This window comes from Hyla sarda, chromosome 3 (genome assembly GCF_029499605.1).
Source record: "Hyla sarda isolate aHylSar1 chromosome 3, aHylSar1.hap1, whole genome shotgun sequence".
Lineage (NCBI taxonomy): Eukaryota > Metazoa > Chordata > Amphibia > Anura > Hylidae > Hyla > Hyla sarda.
Genome location: NC_079191.1, coordinates 397,869,245 through 397,886,795, shown reverse-complemented (window position 1 = coordinate 397,886,795; position 17,551 = coordinate 397,869,245).

Genomic DNA, 17,551 nt, shown 5'->3' with positions numbered 1-17,551 from the left:
GAGGGGTGGGGTGGCAGGAGTAGTACCAGCTCCATCAGCAGCAGACTGAGTCTGCAGTCGCTGATGAGTAGCTTTCTTCACCCGCATAGTGAAGCAACTCATCAGCAGCAGGTAGACCTTGAGCAAGACCTGAACCTGCAGGTGATGGCATACCTTGACATGCCCATGCCAACACACCTTGAAGATCCGCTGGACTTCTGGGCAGCCAAACTTGATTTGTGGCCGCAACTAGCAGAGTTTGCCCTGGAAAAGCTGTCCTACCCGGCCAGTAGTGTGCCATCAGAGCAGGTGGCCATAGTAACCCCAAGGAGAACTCGTCTGTCCACGAATAATGTGGAGAAACTGACAATTTTTTTTTCTTTAATAAAGTTATTTAAAAAAAAGGGAGACTTCCTGCAACCAATGTGAGATAGTGGGGGGATTTGGCAACTTCCAGAGTCTCTGTATTACAGTTTTGGCTGCTAACGATATCAGGCTGGATGAGTTTCTAGGGATCAATGGGGGTAGTATTGAAAGCAAGAGTGCTTCAGGTATGAGCTGGAGATTTACTGCAGAGATGCGTCCGATTATATCTATCACCCGCAACCAAAAGACTAAGCCAAATAAGGAGCATGGTACCCCTTCCAGAGTTACATCTCCAATATGTGACCAGGACGGCCGAGTACATAACGGCTAACAAGGTTGGGACTCTATACCACCTCTTTATATTTTGAAGTTTATTTCTTGGGCTTTACAGGAGATAGAAGTGATATCACAATGGAAACGGGCCTTGGTCCAATCTGCACCTGAAATCAAGCGGTCCATGTCCCTCTCCTAGCCAGCCTTAAAAGGCAAAGGTTTAGTTGTGTGGGCTTCCAGTATCAATGAGAGTTTTTCAAATTTGGTGATTGATCGATGTAGACGTCGGGTGCATTTAGATGAAACATAAAAATGTCTCAATTGGCAATACTGGAAAAGCTGGGTGGGAGAGGGAGTTGTCCCATTGAGGTTGTCAGAAAGGGGTTTCAGGTCGGAATTTTTCAGGAAGGGCAAAAAGGTGGTGTAATCTCCCTTATGATAAGAAAGGAAGGGTCCTCGGGATTGTGCTGGGGGAAAGACAGGGTTGTCAAATAGGGGCATAAGAGAGCCATCTGAGTAAAAAAGTGATAGTCGGGACATATATATAAGAATTTAGTGTGGCAGATAGAGGATAGGACCGGTGGGAGCTCTGGTGTACTCTTAAAACAAGTAGTGGCACATGGATGCCCTAGTACAGCTCTTGGGTCACATCCTACAGTAAGGCTTTCAAGGCAAACCATTGTTTGTTGAGGTTGAGATGGAAGCAGTCCAGAATGCGAGTGAGGACGGTCGCTAGATAGTAAGAGTGGTAATCAGGTAAGGCCAAGCCTCCTTCCATACTCCATCTGATCAAGACATATTTTTCGCTGTCAATTCATCAGGAATCAGATGGACAGCCATCGGCCGCCATCAGAACCGTGCACATGCACACCAGGAGAAATCCATAAGTGCAGTCTTGAAAAATGCTGTCCATCTGATTCCTGATGAATTGACAGCGAGAAACGCGTAGAATCAAACATAAGGACTAACAACTACCTCCCCGTCTGTCCAGGAATAAGATAAGACCGGACCAGTGGAGTAGGAGCATCTGTATCAGGACCACAGGAGAAGCAAGTACCGGATTACAGGTTTCTAAATGGGAAAACTGTTTTGCTGTGTTTACAGATGAGGAATGATATAAGTGCAATACACAAGTGCAATATATGAAGGGGACTGTGCAAATTGAATACCTGAATGTGTGCATTAATTGTTTACAGTGGAGGTGCAATAAGAAGGTGTCCTCAAAATTGGAGATAAAAGCACATAATAGCACATAGCACTTTACATGGTAAAAGACAGAGTTCCTCTGGAGCATATAGTTGCCGCTAGTGTGAAACACAGCACACAGTATATCAATCGCATACACTATGGACATTGTGCAATAAGAAATGCGTGTTATACAAAATACCTTTTGGGACAATAAGCTGCAACAACACAGGAAGTTGTGATAAGATATATGCTGCTAAGGGATTGTGTGCAATATCAACGGCACCTATATAAGCAGAATTGTCACACGGGACTGTGCAATAATAGACTCTTTCTTATGCTGCTTAACTATATGGGACTATGTGCAATGACGAATGCACATGGTGCATAGATGTAATCCGGCAACTTGGGAACAAAACAAGTACATAGGGTGTGAGTATATAAAAACACCTATTGTATAAGGATCCTGTTGTCTACTGTTCGTCACGAATGTGCACTGCTTTGGAAAAAATGGTGGTGGCCAGAGTGGTTAAAAAATAAAAAATTGGTTTATATTTTAAACTAAGAATTAAAAGTGAAGTTTTAAGTCCCTACATTAATCATAAAGCATACATGTATTGGTAGGAGACCAATTGAATTGGTGTGTTTAAAACACAAAAGGAATACACACCTCTTGCTGCCGCCACCTCCACGATGCGTCATTCAGCCACTATATGGTCTCCTCATGCTGCCGTCAACTTCAGGCTGTCTCATTCAACCACTATATGGTCTCCTCATGCTGCCGTCAACTCCAGGCTGTGTCATTCAGCCACTAGATTGTCTCCTCATGCTGCCGCCAACTCCAGGCTGTGTCATTTAGCCACAATATGGTCTCCTCATGCTGCCGCCAACTTCATGCTGAGTCATTCAGCCACTATAAGGTCTCCTCATGCTTCCACCACCTCCAGACTTTGTCACTGTGCCACAATGTGGTCTCCTCATGCTGCTGGCATATTAAATAAAACTTTTTAGGTTCATTTATTTGAAATCTTCAATTTTCACAAATATCTTTAATCTTTTCAATTGTGAGGCCCAATGGTCTCGTCAGGCTGTTGGCACCTCAGGGCTGGGTCATTCAGCCACTATATTGTCTCCTCATGCTGCCGTCACCTCCACTTTGTGTCATTCAGCCACTATATGGTCTCCTCATGCTTCAGCCACTATATGTTCTCCTCATACTGATGCAAACTCCACCCTCTGTTATTGTGCCGCTCTGCGACAGTGATTCTAATTGTTCACATGGGGGGGTGCGGCCCGGAGACTGGTTTGGGTGGCACTGGGGCCGCTCTGCCAGTGGGTCGTTCCCCCTGTGGGCACTGGTGTTGCGGCGGTGGTGGGCGCTGCCCGGTGCTACACCATTTTATGCTAGGGACGTTAGGGACCCACTCTCAATAGGTGGCCTTGACGTGGCGAGTGGGCTTTGTACCTTTTGATCAAAATGTATATACTAACAACCTGTTCGTTTTTGAAATTATGCTGAGAAGCAATTAGATCATAATACAAAATTGTGGATGTGCGGCCATGTCTGTTTCTTCTACCAGGATTCACATTGTGTATTCTATCCCCTCCTTTTTTTTTCTCCACTTGGCCTGCACTCCTCCCCACCCCCTCAGCCCAACCCTATATAAGTAGCAGGTAGCTACACCTGGTCCCTTTCATTTTTTAGCAGTCTCCCAGTCTGACTGGGAGCACATGATAAGTGTGCCGTTACACCTTGTTCACACTGGTGTGGTGCTGTGCGGCGTCCGTTGCTGCCGCGGCGCCATGTCTGTGGGGGTGCGGCCTGGAGACTGGTTTGGGTGGCACTGGGGCCACTCTGCCAGTGGGTCGTTCCCCCTGTTGGCACTGGTCGCCGCCCAGCGCGACACCATTTTATGCTAGGGACGTTAGGGACCCACTCTCAATAGGTGGCCTTGACGTGGCTAGTGGGCTTTGTACCTTTTGATCAAAACGTATATACTAACAACCTGTTAGTTTTTGAAATTATGCTGAGAAGCAATTAGATCATAATACAGAATTGTGGATGTGAGGCCATATCTGTTTTTTCTACCAGGATTCACAGTGATTCTAATAGTGATGCCTCTAATCTGCATGTCATACTGAATAACAGTATTATTTCACTAACCCAGCACACACCCTATGCATGTTACAGCAAGGCAAAGTATTTTACATCCCTATTGAGGCTCTCTGTGGGCCAGAAATAGCCGTTTTTAATACAGATACACCGCAAATAAATTAGGACCGAACCAAATGTTTTCGGTAAATTCGGTGAATCGGCTAAATCAAATTTTTCAAAAGTTTGCTCATCTTTGATCTTTGTATCGTATCCTTTTCATTTATGCAAGCACTGAAGATCAACATTGAATGGCGATTCAACTGAAATATCCATCCATTTTCACAGCAATATTTACAGTATGTTGAGGTGGCAATGTAGTACAAACAAGGTATTTTGTAAACATTAAATATTTCTACTTTTATGAAACACAATATTCAGTCAAAAAAAAAAACAATCATTCCCAAATAATATCTATCTGTACAAATATAAGGATCATAACTAGGATCATAGGGGGAGATTTATCAAAACCTGTCCAGAGAAAAAGTTGCCCAGTTGCCCATGGCTACCAACCAGATTGCTTCTTTCATTTTTGACAGGTCTCTTTAACCTCTTAAAGGGATTATCCACCATAAGGTGATTTTAGTACGTACCTGCCAGACAGTAATGGACATGCTTAGGAAGGAAATGGCTATGTTGTGAGTCCACCATTACATTGTGGCCAACTTTTTGTGAACTAGTATTTCCTTTTTGAGTTTTTCTTTTTTGCCTACAAATTCCATAATTCCATTTTCCTCCCTCCCAAACATCAGCCACCCCACCCATTAAAACATAAATGAGCTGCATCCATTCAAAAGTCCTGTGGTTTTCAATCAGGGTGCCTACAGCTGTTGCATTAGTTGCAGATTGATCTCTCTCCCACCAAGCAATCCCTCCGCCCATTTAAGCAGACAGGCTCCCTGTAATCAGCCTAGTGACTAGTGAGTCAGGTCTCGGCCGCATGGCAACCTGGGAAAAATCTGAGACATCAGTCATTTTGTATGCTGGTAAAAATATATATTGGGGTGAAAATCACAAAAGAATTGTGAGAAAACCGACACACACAGGTACAGCCACTATATTATGAAATACACTAACTTTACAGCCCCTGTAGCATAGCCAAATAAAAAAATTCCTGAAATACCCCTTAAAGGATGCTGGGCATACTTGTACACCCTGCACCCAGTCCTGGTCTATAACGCTGGTTCACACCTGGGTCACGTCAGGCTTGAATAACTGACCGCCGATAACACTGATCATTGTCATTTTAATGCGTGGCAGTGATCTGTGTAGAAGATCAGTGTGTGCAGTGTTATAGCCCCTAGAGGGAGCTATAACATTGCAAAAAAAAAGTGTAAAACAAAAGTTAATAAAGATCATTTAACCCCTTCCCTAAAAAAAAGTAAGAATCAACCACCTTTTCCCATTAAAAAACTGTGTAAAAAGAAATAAAAATAAACATATGTGGTATCACCACATGCAGAAATGTCTAAACTATAAAAAAAATATTGTTAATTAAACCACACGGTCAATGGCATATTCCCCAAAAATTCCAAAGTCCAAAATAGCATATTTTTGGTCACTTTTTATTTCAAGAAAAAATTTATAAACAGCGATCAAAAAGTGCGATCGACAACAATGGTACTGTTAAAAACTTCAGATCACGGCACAAAAAAATGAGCCCTCATACCGCTCCATATGCGGTAAAACAAAAACAGTTATAGGGGTCAAAAAAATTTTAAGACAATTTTAAACATATTCATTTTCGTGCATGTACCGTATATACTCGAGTATAAGCCGAGTTTTTCAGCACGATTTTTCGTGCTGAAAACACCCCCCTCGGCTTATACTTGAGTGAACTCTCCACCCGCAGTGGTCTTCAACCTGCGGACCTCCAGAGGTTTCAAAACTACAACTCCCAGCAAGCCCGGGCAGCCATCGGCTGTCCGGGCTTGCTGGGAGTTGTAGTTTTGAAACCTCCGGAGGTCCGCAGGTTGAAGACCACTGCGGCCTTCGACATCATCCAGCCCCCTCTCACCCCCCTTTAGTTCTGTACAATACTCACCTCCGCTCGGCGCTGGTCCGGTGCTGCAGGACTGTCCGGAGAGGAGGTGGTCTGGTGGGATAGTGGTTCCGGGCTGCTATCTTCACCGGGGAGGCCTCTTCTAAGCGCTTCGGGCCCGGCCCCAGAATAGTCACGTTGCCTTGACAACGACGCAGAGGTACGTTCATTGCCAACGTACTTCTGCATCATTGTCAAGGCAACGCCTCTATTCCGGGCCGGAAGCGCGGAGAAGAGGCGCCCCCGGTGAAGATAGCAGCCCGGAACCACTATCCCACCGGACCACCTCCTCTCCGGACAGCCCTGCAGCACCGGACCAGCGCCGAGCGGAGGTGAGTACTGTACAGAACTAAAGGGGGTGAGAGGGGGCTGGATGATGTCGAAGGCCGCAGTGGTCTTCAACCTGCGGACCTCCGGAGGTTTCAAAACTACAACTCCCAGCAAGCCCGGACAGCCGATGGCTGCCCGGGCTTGCTGGGAGTTGTAGTTTTGAAACCTCTGGAGGTCCGCAGGTTGAAGACCACTGAGGGCGGATGATGAGAAGAGGATGATGAAGGGAAGGTGTGGGATGATGACAAGAGGATGATGAAGGGGGGTGTGGGATGATGAAGGGGGGTGGGGATGATGACAAGGGGATGATGAAGGGGGGTGTGTGGGATGATTACAAGGGGATGATGAAGGGGGGTGGGGATGATAACAAGGGGATGATGAAGGGGGTGGGGATGATGACAAGGGGGTGATGAAGGGGGGTGGGGATGATGACAAGGGGGGATTATGACAAGGGGATGATGACAGGTGATGATGATGAGGGTCTGGATGATGACAGGTGGTGATGAGGATGTTAATGACGTTAATGAATGTCTGGATGATGACAGGGTGGGGATGATGTATTTCCCACCCTAGGATTATAATCGAGTCAATAACTTTTCCTGGGATTTTGGGTTGAAATTAGGGGTCTCGGCTTATACTCGGGTCGGCTTATACTCGAGTATATACAGTAGTTATGATTTTTTCCAGAAGTAAGACAAAATCAAACCTATATAAGTAGGGTATCATTTTAATTGTATGGACCTACAGAATAAAGATAATGTGTCATTTTTACTGAAAAATTTACTGCGTAGAGACGGAAGCCCACAAAATCTACAAAATTGCATTTTTTCTTCAATTTTGTTGCACAATTAATTTTTTTTCCGCTTCGCCGTGATTTTTGGGCAAAATGACTAATTTCACTGAAAAGTAGAAGAATTGGTGGTGCAAAATATTAGCCATAATATGGAATTTTAGGTGCAAATTTTTAAGGGTTAGGATTTCTAAAAGGTAAGGAGGAAAAAATGAAAGTGCAAAAACAGAGTCCTTAAGGGGTTAAAAAAGAAAGAAGCAATCTAATTGGTTGCCATAGGCAACTGCACCACTCTTCGTCAGCACAGTTTTTGATAAATCTCCCCTATTATGTCAATATTAGGACAGATTTGAAATTGCTATACTCAATAGAACAAGAAAGCTCCCAATGCCTGATTTAAAGGATAATTATCATAGAGAAAAACTAATCCTCTATTCCAAGGATGGGGAATAAGTTTTAGATTGTGGAGCATCTGATTGCTCCGACCTTCGGCAATGTCCTTTATGGGCCCTGGCTCTCCTTGGAAGCGGCGTGTCACAACCCCCCACGAATTAGGGTTCACTACTCCCCTTCATATATCTCTATGGGCTGTGTACAGTAGACAGGGGGTCCCAGCAGTCGGACATCCTGCAATCTAAAACTTATTCCCTATCGTTTGGATAGGGAATACGTTTTTCCCCATGGTTTTTCCACCGGGGTACGGAGTTCCAAGAGGCACCGGAAGTCCTGCATGCCAAGCCGCACTGCTTCAACTAAAGTTCAACCGAGACTTCTGTTCTCTCCCTGCAGCGTTCCCCACCGTGTCTGTACCATTTGTCTTTCCGGCACCAAGTATGCCTTATAAACTCAAAATCAGCAGAACTTATTTGCAGTTCATAAGTACAGGCAAAGCATCATCTTCTTCCTATTTTTCCCTGATGTCTGCATCATCTTCTTCCTATTTTTCCCTGATGTCTGAGTGCAATGCACCCTGGCACCTGTCCAGGATAGGCCCTGGTCCTATTCCTATTATTTAAATAGGGTGCTGGTCTAGAATATGCACTGCCTTTCCATCCAAATTTCAGGGGAATAATGAAGAAAGTCAAGTTCTGTATTTGGTTATCTCTATTAGTCTCATAGATTTGTAATGTGAGTGACAGCCCACATGTTCATAAGCAGCTTAATATAAAGGAAAACAAAAGACCCGATTCTGGTAATTGGTGGATGGTGGTGTCCCAGCAGTCAGACTTTCACCTATCTAGTTTTCACCTATCCATTGGATTGTTGATAGTTTATTACTACTGGGCTACATCTTTAATGCTGAAGTCATCCAGATTACTTTGCCTATATAGGACTGGGTGGGTAAGAGTGTTCGCCTTTAATGGTCTATAGATGGGAGATACATCAGGAGAGCTTAAAGGAGTTCTCTAAGCTAAAACTTTTAACCCTCGCTGTGCTCGGGCTGTAAAACTATACATAATAAACTTTCACTTACCTGCCTACAATCCCCCATTGTTCCGATATCGCTGTCCCGTTCTCTGGTCCCGGTCTCTTCCACTTCCACTCAGCCTATCAGCGGCCGCAGCAATGTCCCGTCGCGGCCGCTGATAGGCTGAGCGCAGAGTGAAGTCACGACCCGCAGGAAGTGGAAGAGACCAGGAGAGGAGAGCGGGACGGCGATATCGGAACAACGGGGGATCGTAGGCAGGTAAGTGAAAGTTTATTATGTATAGTTTTACAGCCCGGGCACAGTGGAGGATAAAAGATTTCAGTTGGAGAACTCCTTTAAGGATATACAATAGACAAGCTCTGAATCCTGAAACCCAATGTTTATACTATACTATGGACTTACTAGCTTAGAGGAACTTAGGTGCTGAATTTTATATTTTTTACAATTCTTATAACATGATCTTTTTGGATCAATCATGTCTAGTCATTGAACTGGTGTCAGACAATAATAAAAAGGCAAGATCACCCTCACTATTACCTGGAGGATTTATTTGAAATGAGGTAGGAATAGGATCTTACCATAGTATGGGGAATTTGGCATCAGCCTCATAAGGGTTTTTATTTCCTTTTGATCAATACAGTAGGGTTAAAGGTTGGACTTTATATACGCTTGCCTTTTTTTTTTTTTTTTTTTACCTTATCTATGTGCCAAGGACAAGAAGCTCCTTCTTTACTTGGAGTGAAACCATAAAGCCTGTTCTCCATTGATAGCTCAGGTTGCCAATAGTATTTTGTATTATATAACATTTGAGAAATTCTAAGTGGTAAACTTGCTTGTTGCTCACTGATTGAATTACTTGCCTGGGGTAACCTGTGGACACGCTGGACCATGAAGTTTGCAGAATTATGAGGTGTCAATCCATTAGAATTTTATAGTCTTTAGCAATGAATGCATTATTGTGATATTAGATTCAGATTTTCCTGTATGACTCTTGCCTCTTATTATATGAATTATATTCTTGAAGCTACCCTGGAAAGAAAACTAACCGAGAAGTTATAAGAAGAATATTCACATGAATGAAATATTCCATAATAAGTGATTCGACAAACTATATCATTTTTAGAGTCTGAGTGTTATTGTGACTTGCGGCAGTATTCACACTTATTTTAAATGAGAGGAAGGATAATATGATTCTAATAGACATAGCCTAAAAAAAAACATGCCACCCTGTAGCTACTATTATTTATTACTTTTCTTATTCTCTTTTATGTTCTTAAAGACAAGAAGCTTTTTATCACTCACATTCAAACTCCACCACTGTTGTTGGGGTGTTATTTTTGGGATACACAGCACACACAGATGATTGTTGTGCAAGAAGTTTCTAAAACTATGGTCACTGATCCAGAACATAATAGAGCAGACAAGAACGTTTGCTTTTACGCTAGAGCATATTTGAAAAAAAATGGAAAAAGCTAAGAGAATTCTGCATTAATGCGTAGACCTCTCATATTTAATAAAAATACATTGGTGTCTTAAAATCGGAAAGTCTAGTGATGGGTAGATCAAATTCTTTTTCCTGGTTTTTCCAAACACTGCATTAGCTTTAGATACATTGTAGAGCTGTAGGATGGTGCTATCATAACTTGCAAGCAATAGGAAACAACAAGTCAAACTGGGTCATGCCCAAAACATACCTAACTTTACCCAAGTGCAAGAAAAGTGCACAAGGGTGAGGTTTATCACAAACCCTAGTCCAAAAGGAGGAGGGCCCCTACACACTTTCCCAACCAGGCCAAAAGGCACCTACAATAGGTCCAGAACTGTTTTCCCTGTTCACCAAAGCTTAAAGGGGTTTTCCACCATAAGGTGATTTTAGTACTTACCTGCCAGAACTGGGTATTTCCTGTTTGATTTTGTTCTCTAAACTACACATCCCACAGTTCCATGCTTGAAAGTTTCAGATCACTTTTCTTCCATCCACACATCAGCCACCTCACCCATTGAAACACAGTGTTTTCTAACCAGGGGGCCTACACCTGTTGCTAAATTGAAGCAGGACAGGCTCCCTCTGATCACCTGACTAGTGATGTCAGGTCTTGACACACTGCAACCTGAGAAATTCCGAGATATGAGTAATTTTGTATGCTGTTGAAAATAAATATTGGGGCAATAATTATAGATGGACGAATTCATTCCATATTTCATGAAAAATTTAATTCTGAAGAAATCCGAATTTACTCATGCTTCATAGTAATGAATCGCTAAAATGGTGGCTACACGTGTAAGGACATGAGGCAAGCAAGTCTGGGAAGGCGGGATCACCCTGAATCACATGGCGGCATGCAGCCTATGAGCAGCCAGTTAGCCCTCTGATGTCACAGCCCTATGTATTCGGCAGCCATTCACCTCAAGCCCTCATTCGTTCTGGTTAGAGAAAGAGCAGACACTAATCAGCATTACTGACAACACAGATCAGCACAGGGAAAATCCATTGACCTCAAGCCCGCATCACTGCAGGAAGGCAGGCAGGGAGAGTTTAGAAGTTGTTTCATAGTCTGCCAATTGAGATCATGACAGGAAGCACTCCCCATTCAAAGACTGCAAGCAACCATAGTGCAGGCAGGGACAGTTCAGAAAGCGAGAGAGAGTATGCTTTTTTCTGTTGCAACTGTACTGGGGTATATTACTGTAAAAACATCTGTTTAATCTCTTCAATTGTGACACCATATGGTCTCCCAACCCTGCTGCCACATCCAGGCTCTGTCATTGCGCCCGTAATCTGCATGTCATACTGAATAACAGTATTATTTCACTACCCCAGCACACTCCCTATGCGTGTTACAGCAAGGCAAAGTGTTCTACACCCTTATTGAGGCTCTCTGTAGCATGGAAATAGCTGTTTTAATAGCCGCGAATCAAACTGAATTTTTCCAAATAATTCGGCTAATCTGCCGAATTGAATTTTTGAAAAATTCACCCATCTCTAATCACAGAGGAATTGCGACACCACCGTCACACACAGGTACAGACACTATATTATACCAACTTTACAGCCCCTGTAGCATACTCAAATAAAATAAATCCTGGAATACCCATAAGGGGGACAACAAGCTTAGGATCACAGCATACACCAGGGCACCAACCAAGAAGCTAAATAGTCATAATCCCAGTAAAAACAGGGGCCTAGAGTTGCAGGGAGGTTAGGAACCTAATGGCCAGACACACCTCCCCTAATCCTCCAGGTGGGACACCCAGAAGGATACTGCACCCGGGAAATCCTAGTAAACAAAACAAACACACAAAGCTTTCCAGTGACAAACCCAACGTCTACTAAGTTCCCTACCATTCCTAGAATAATAAATTGACTACCATGACTATAATGAACTGGGGCAAAATGTATATTGTTATTCCTTGAGGAGAGTGCAAAAAGGCTTATCCAGACTTATAGGCTATTGATGCTCCACTGGGAAATTTTGGGGAAAGGATATGGAAAGCAGATATCTGGTGAAACCTTTTTCAGGTAGCATTACTGCAATTCAATATTTGAATCTTTTAAATGAGTAAAGAGTACCTCTCCTGATCTTGTTAAATTTTACAAACCAATTCACTGCCCAATCATGATAAACCACCCCCTTTATTTTATAAGTTGTTATTTTTCTACCTTGATATTGCTCTGTATTTTCTGCTCAGTCTCAGTCAGATTCACAGCCTGGGAAGGGGCATTCCCCAGCAGGCAAGACATCATCTGAAGCCATACAGGGGAGAACTTCCTCCCTCACTTTGCTACACAGCCCAGAACAGTTCAGGTGTGCAGCTATCGGGTGTGCCCCTTTTGAGCTCCAGACTTCCACACAGAGAAAAGCAGCATTTTCCATCAGCCTTTCCCAGGGGTGTGGCAGGCTCCTGGGGAGGGCTTTCCTGCATGGAGTCCCGGGAGTCACGGCCTCCACTTCCCGTTCTTCCAGGCTGGCCGGGGGTGGAGAGAAAACTGCAACAGCCATTGTTCCGCCAGGAGGGAGAACATCTAGCAGAGTCTGCAGCAATGCAGGCTCTGCTTCCCAGGCGACGAGTGCAAGCAAGAAATCCAGAAGGAAGGAAGGCGAGGAGGAAAAGCATAGAGATGTGGGCTGAGAGAGGGCTCAAGGAGTCGAGCGCAACAAACTGCTCCTGCATGGCCGCACTGTTTGCGGAATACGACCAGTGCGGCAAGGAGCTGAGGATGGCCAGGGAGGATCTACGTGTGGCTCAGAATCTGGCGAGCACGGGATCCAAAAAGAACAGGCCAGAGCTAAGAAAGAGGATCACGGTACTGAAAAGTGAGACTGTGAAGCCGGAGGAGAGGAGAGCAGAGATACTGGAGGGGAGCTGTCTCTTTAAGGACCACCCAGGACAGCTACATTGAGCCGGCACAGGTGGCGCTTCCACTAAGCGATAGTGAAGAGGAGGATGTGGAGAGTGAGGCTGGGGGATTGCTGAGGGCTATAGTGATGCAGGAGTCGCCAGCCTACCTCCAGAACTTTACCCTTGGTAACGACCTATGTGAGGATGTGGCAGTGAAGAGGAAAGCAAAGAAACAAAAGAAACAAGAATCCGTGCAACATGTGTTTGTTCCTTTCCAGCAGTCTGGGCCAGCTGCAAAGCTGGTTCAGACTGCTGGGCCCCTCAGACTGCCAGACCACGTTTCTGTGGTGGAACAGAGCCAGCATGTGGGGTACAGCATGGTGTCAGAAAAGGCTGCAGGTGCAATAGATGTGAAGCCCACCCATCCTGCCGGTAGGGAGGGGCAGGATGGGCTCATTGTGGGCAGCCCTGGCACTACAGGACTGCTCCAGGGTGGCGGGCAGCGTGTCAAGATGCAGGAGGCGAGTATTACCACCGTGTGCTCGGGGGGCACTATGGGCATTACCGGTGCTGCGGGGCACTCCTCTGTGAGAGAGGCAGTGTCCGGGTGTCGGGATCAGCCGCAGAGCCCGTGCGGTCGGGCAATGCTAGCGCTGGCATAGTGGGAGGAGCTGGGGTGCGCTCAGAGGGGCAGCCCCAGACTTGGAAAGTAACATTGCCCATAGACATCGACCATAGACATCAACATCGACCCCAGCAGCAGTTAAGATGACTCAGAGGATCATACTAAAACTGACAGTACTACAAGTCCCAGCCAGCCCAGAACGTGTTAGTCAGGTTAAGAGTGTGTGTGAATGCTGAGTGTAGTAGTATTGTGGAATAGAGGAGTGTATGTGGGAGTGTCAGTGGAGTGAATGTTGGTGGGAGTGGGAGTGGTATGAATGGGAAGTCTAGTATGGATGGCAATAAAGAGGATGAGAGTAGTGGTGTGAATGGTGTTATTAGTGGTTCTGGGTCTGGTCTGGCTGCCCCCCGTTAGTGACTGCTCCTAGGAGCTATGCTAATGTCGCTGCCAGGGGTTTAGGGGGTCCCCGTCTCTGTCCGGCTCTGGAGGCCACATGCAACAGCGCCTCCTGGAGGCTCTACGCAGGGGCGACAGGTCAATCCAGCTAGAGGGAAGGGGTGAGGTCGACCTGTCTTTCTGGAAAGAGAGGCACGGTTTGGGGGCCTTCCGAGAGTGGAATGGGGAAGTGGTCTGGTCCCTCCCGACAACCGGGCAGGACAATAACCGTAGAAATGTGGTCCGTCTGATTTCGAGGGGCGAGGATGCGTGCCCACCTCACGCAAAAGTGGTTGAGCTCCTCCTTCAGATGGAATGCAGGGCGAGTGACATCTTTTTCCCTGATTCCCCCCTACGGTACGTCCGAGTTTGATGTCAGTTTCGTTCGGCCAGAGGGTTTCGAACTCTTCTGGTCAAACTACGAAGTGGCAAAGAACGAGCCCGGCTGGCGGGATTTTGCCGTAAAGGCGATTTCCCATCAGAACTCGGTCAAGAAGGTGACCGTTTCGACCCGTAATGAGTCACTTTCTTGTTATGATATCATGACCTGGCTGGGATGGTATGGGGATGTGAAGGATATGCCCAAGAAAAACTTGGATGAGCATGGGATTTGGTCCGGGGCCAGGACGTTTTCCATCTGTTCAGGGAGTACAGTTGCCCACATTCCGTCAGCCGCCTTCCTTGGACGTGATAGGATCCAGGTCTTCTACCAGGGGCAACCTAAGGTCTGTCACAGGTGTGGCAGCCCCACCCACTTTAGCGCAGCCTGTACTGTGCAGGTCTGCGCTTTATATGGTGGGGTGGGTCATCTGGCAGCATCCTGTAGGCAGATCCGGTGCCACCTGTGTGGTGTCCTCTTTCACCCTTTTAGCTGTTGTCCTAGCGCCTTCGCCAGTGCAGCAGCCGCTCCAGCTGAGGAGGGTACGGGCAAGGATGCGGGTGCAACAGGGCTAGTGAGGAGGAAAAAGGGCCCTGCCAAACTAAGGCGGGGGGAAAATCGTAGAAGGAGTAGGGAGCTGGAAAGTGTGCAGATGGCGGAGGTAGCTTCCGCCCCTGCTCCTGAAGCTGGCCCTGTAACCGCTGAAGCCCTGTAGGACAACGTGCTGCATGAGGAGATCAGGAGACTTCACAGAGAGGAAGGCAATTTGGCTGACCCTTCCGATTCCTCCCACTATGAAAGTTTGGATGAGGAGAGTGGGGTGAGATCCAAAGAGAAAGATAAGGGCTAAAGGGAAGGGAGAAAGAAGAGGTCAGAGCCCTCTGTTGATTGTACTACGGGCCAGGTCCAAAACGGAAGCCTGACTGCCCCCCTCTGATTGACCTGTCAAACCGGTACCTCGTCCTCGATTCATCTCCTCCCCCTCCTTGGAGGGGGAAGGTGAGGGCGAGGTGCCTAGGGAGAAGGAGCCTCTGGGGGGGGGGGGGACTGGGCCCTGTCCTGTCCTGATACGGCTAGATTTGCAGCCTGTGATTTTCTCGGCCGCGTTGAAGCCAACATTTTCTTTTTACAGGAGACCAGGTTGTCAGATCTACCCTCTCTGGTAAAAGCCAGAAGAGAGTGGAGGCGTGGTCCCTCCCACTGGTCTCTTGCGGCTGAGCCGTATAGTGGGGTGGTTGTCCTTTTTACCGCTCCTGTTGAATGCCGACGAGTTATTGAATAAGAAATGGGGAGGTGCCTGATCTTAGATGTCTTCATGAAGGGACAAGAGCTCCGGCTCATTAACATCTATGCCCCACAAACCAGGTGGGGCCGTAAAGATCTCTTTATGAAGAGTAAGCCCTTTCTTTTTATGAGTCGGCAAGTGATTTTTGGAGGGGACTTCAATAATGTCACGAGGTCCCAAGATAGGAGAAGTTCCAATAATCCGCTGACTTATGACTGTGTGGCCCTCAATAATATAGTTAGGGAAGCTCGCCTAGTGGATGCCCACATCCGGAGCCCCTCAGGTCACGCGGGTTTCACCTTTCATCGAGTTAGCTGCAGGTCTAGGTTACACAGATTTTAATTAAAGGAGGAAGTCGTCTCTTCCGCGGTGTCCGTGGTTGAGGTGGAGTTCTCCGATCACTGTATGATTTTGTTTTCCTTGAATGTTTCAGAGACCTCCCGGATGGGTAAAGGTTATTGGAAGCTGAATTCGTCCCTCCTGGAGGAATCGTAGGTAAGACAATCCTTTGAGGATTTTCTTCAGTCAGGTACCTTTACTGGACCTATGTAGTAGTAAGTCAGAGTGGTGGTAGATATTCAAGAAGCGGGTTGCAGGGTTCTTCCGCCAGATCTCGAGCCTCAAATCCCTGAACAGGTATCACCTGTATCAGGGTCTGAGGAGGAAACTCGAACTTCTTGTCTCGACTGGAAGTAGCCGAGAGGATATATCCAGAGTGAAGTCCTTGCTGATGAGGTGTCAGTACGATAGGCACGCATCTTTGGTTTTTGAGAGGGATTACGGGAGGTACCGCTCGCCCGACCCTTACAGAAACTGCAAGATGTCAGTGAGTAGTAAAGTAGTTTCAGGACTGGTTGATAGTACAGGATCTCTGAAGGTCCAGATCAGGGATCTTGGAGGTTGTCAGATCCTTCTACTCACACCTCTTGGGAAGGAAGGATCTGGATTGGGATGTGATGTCGGGTTTCCTGGCTGAAGCCATTCCTGAGCCAGGGGTAGACCCCTCTCTTGGCGTTTTGGCAGAAGAGATCATGGAAGAGACTGGCGATCGAGGGGCTTGCCCCTAAGAAGTTGCCAGGTCAAGATGGCTTAACATCCGAGTTGTACAGTACCTTTAAGGAGTCTTTAGCTCCCCTCTTGACTGAGGTATTCAATGAGTGTCTCTCCTCGGGCACTCTGCCAAAGTCAATGACGAGGTCAGACCTGATTCTTCTCTCAAAGGGTAAAGATCCCAACTGTATTGAGAATTGGAGGCCCACAGCTCTTCTCAATACGGACAGGAAGCTTCTGGCTGATACTGTCTAATCGGTTGGTGAAGTTTGCACCCTGGCTCCTTTCGGAGACCCAGCACTGCACTGTTCCAGGCCGAAGCACATTAAGTGCTGTCCTTAGTGTCAGGGAGGCAGTGGTTCGGAGTAGTGCGGGTCTCTGGAAGGGGTACTTGCTGTCCTTGGATCAGGCCAAAGCATTTGATCGGGTGAACCACGAGTGCCTCTGGTCCGTCCTCCTGAGATATGGCTTATTGAGTACTTTTGTTAATTGGCTTAAGATCTTGTATGCAGGGTCAGAGAGTTTCCCACTGGTGAATGGGTGGTCTGGCCACTCTTTTGAGGTGGGGTCCGGAGTCCGTCCGGGTTTTCCTTTGATCCCATTCTTATATGTGTTTGCAAGCGATCCCTTCCTTAGGAGCGTGAGTTGCGGACCATTGGCGGGAGTCAGGATGAGTCTGGCGGAGCCGAGTGTCACCCAGAGAGTGGTGGCGTATGCTGACGATGTCACTATTTTTGTCTCCGAGAGAGAGGAAGTGGATGTGGTGATGTCGGAGGTGGACCGCTACTCGGAGGCATCCAGGTCTAAGATCAACCGGGATAAGTGTGAGAGTCTCTGGCTGGGAGGCGGGGATCCCACATTTGATGTCCCGGACACCCTTCCAGGGCCCCA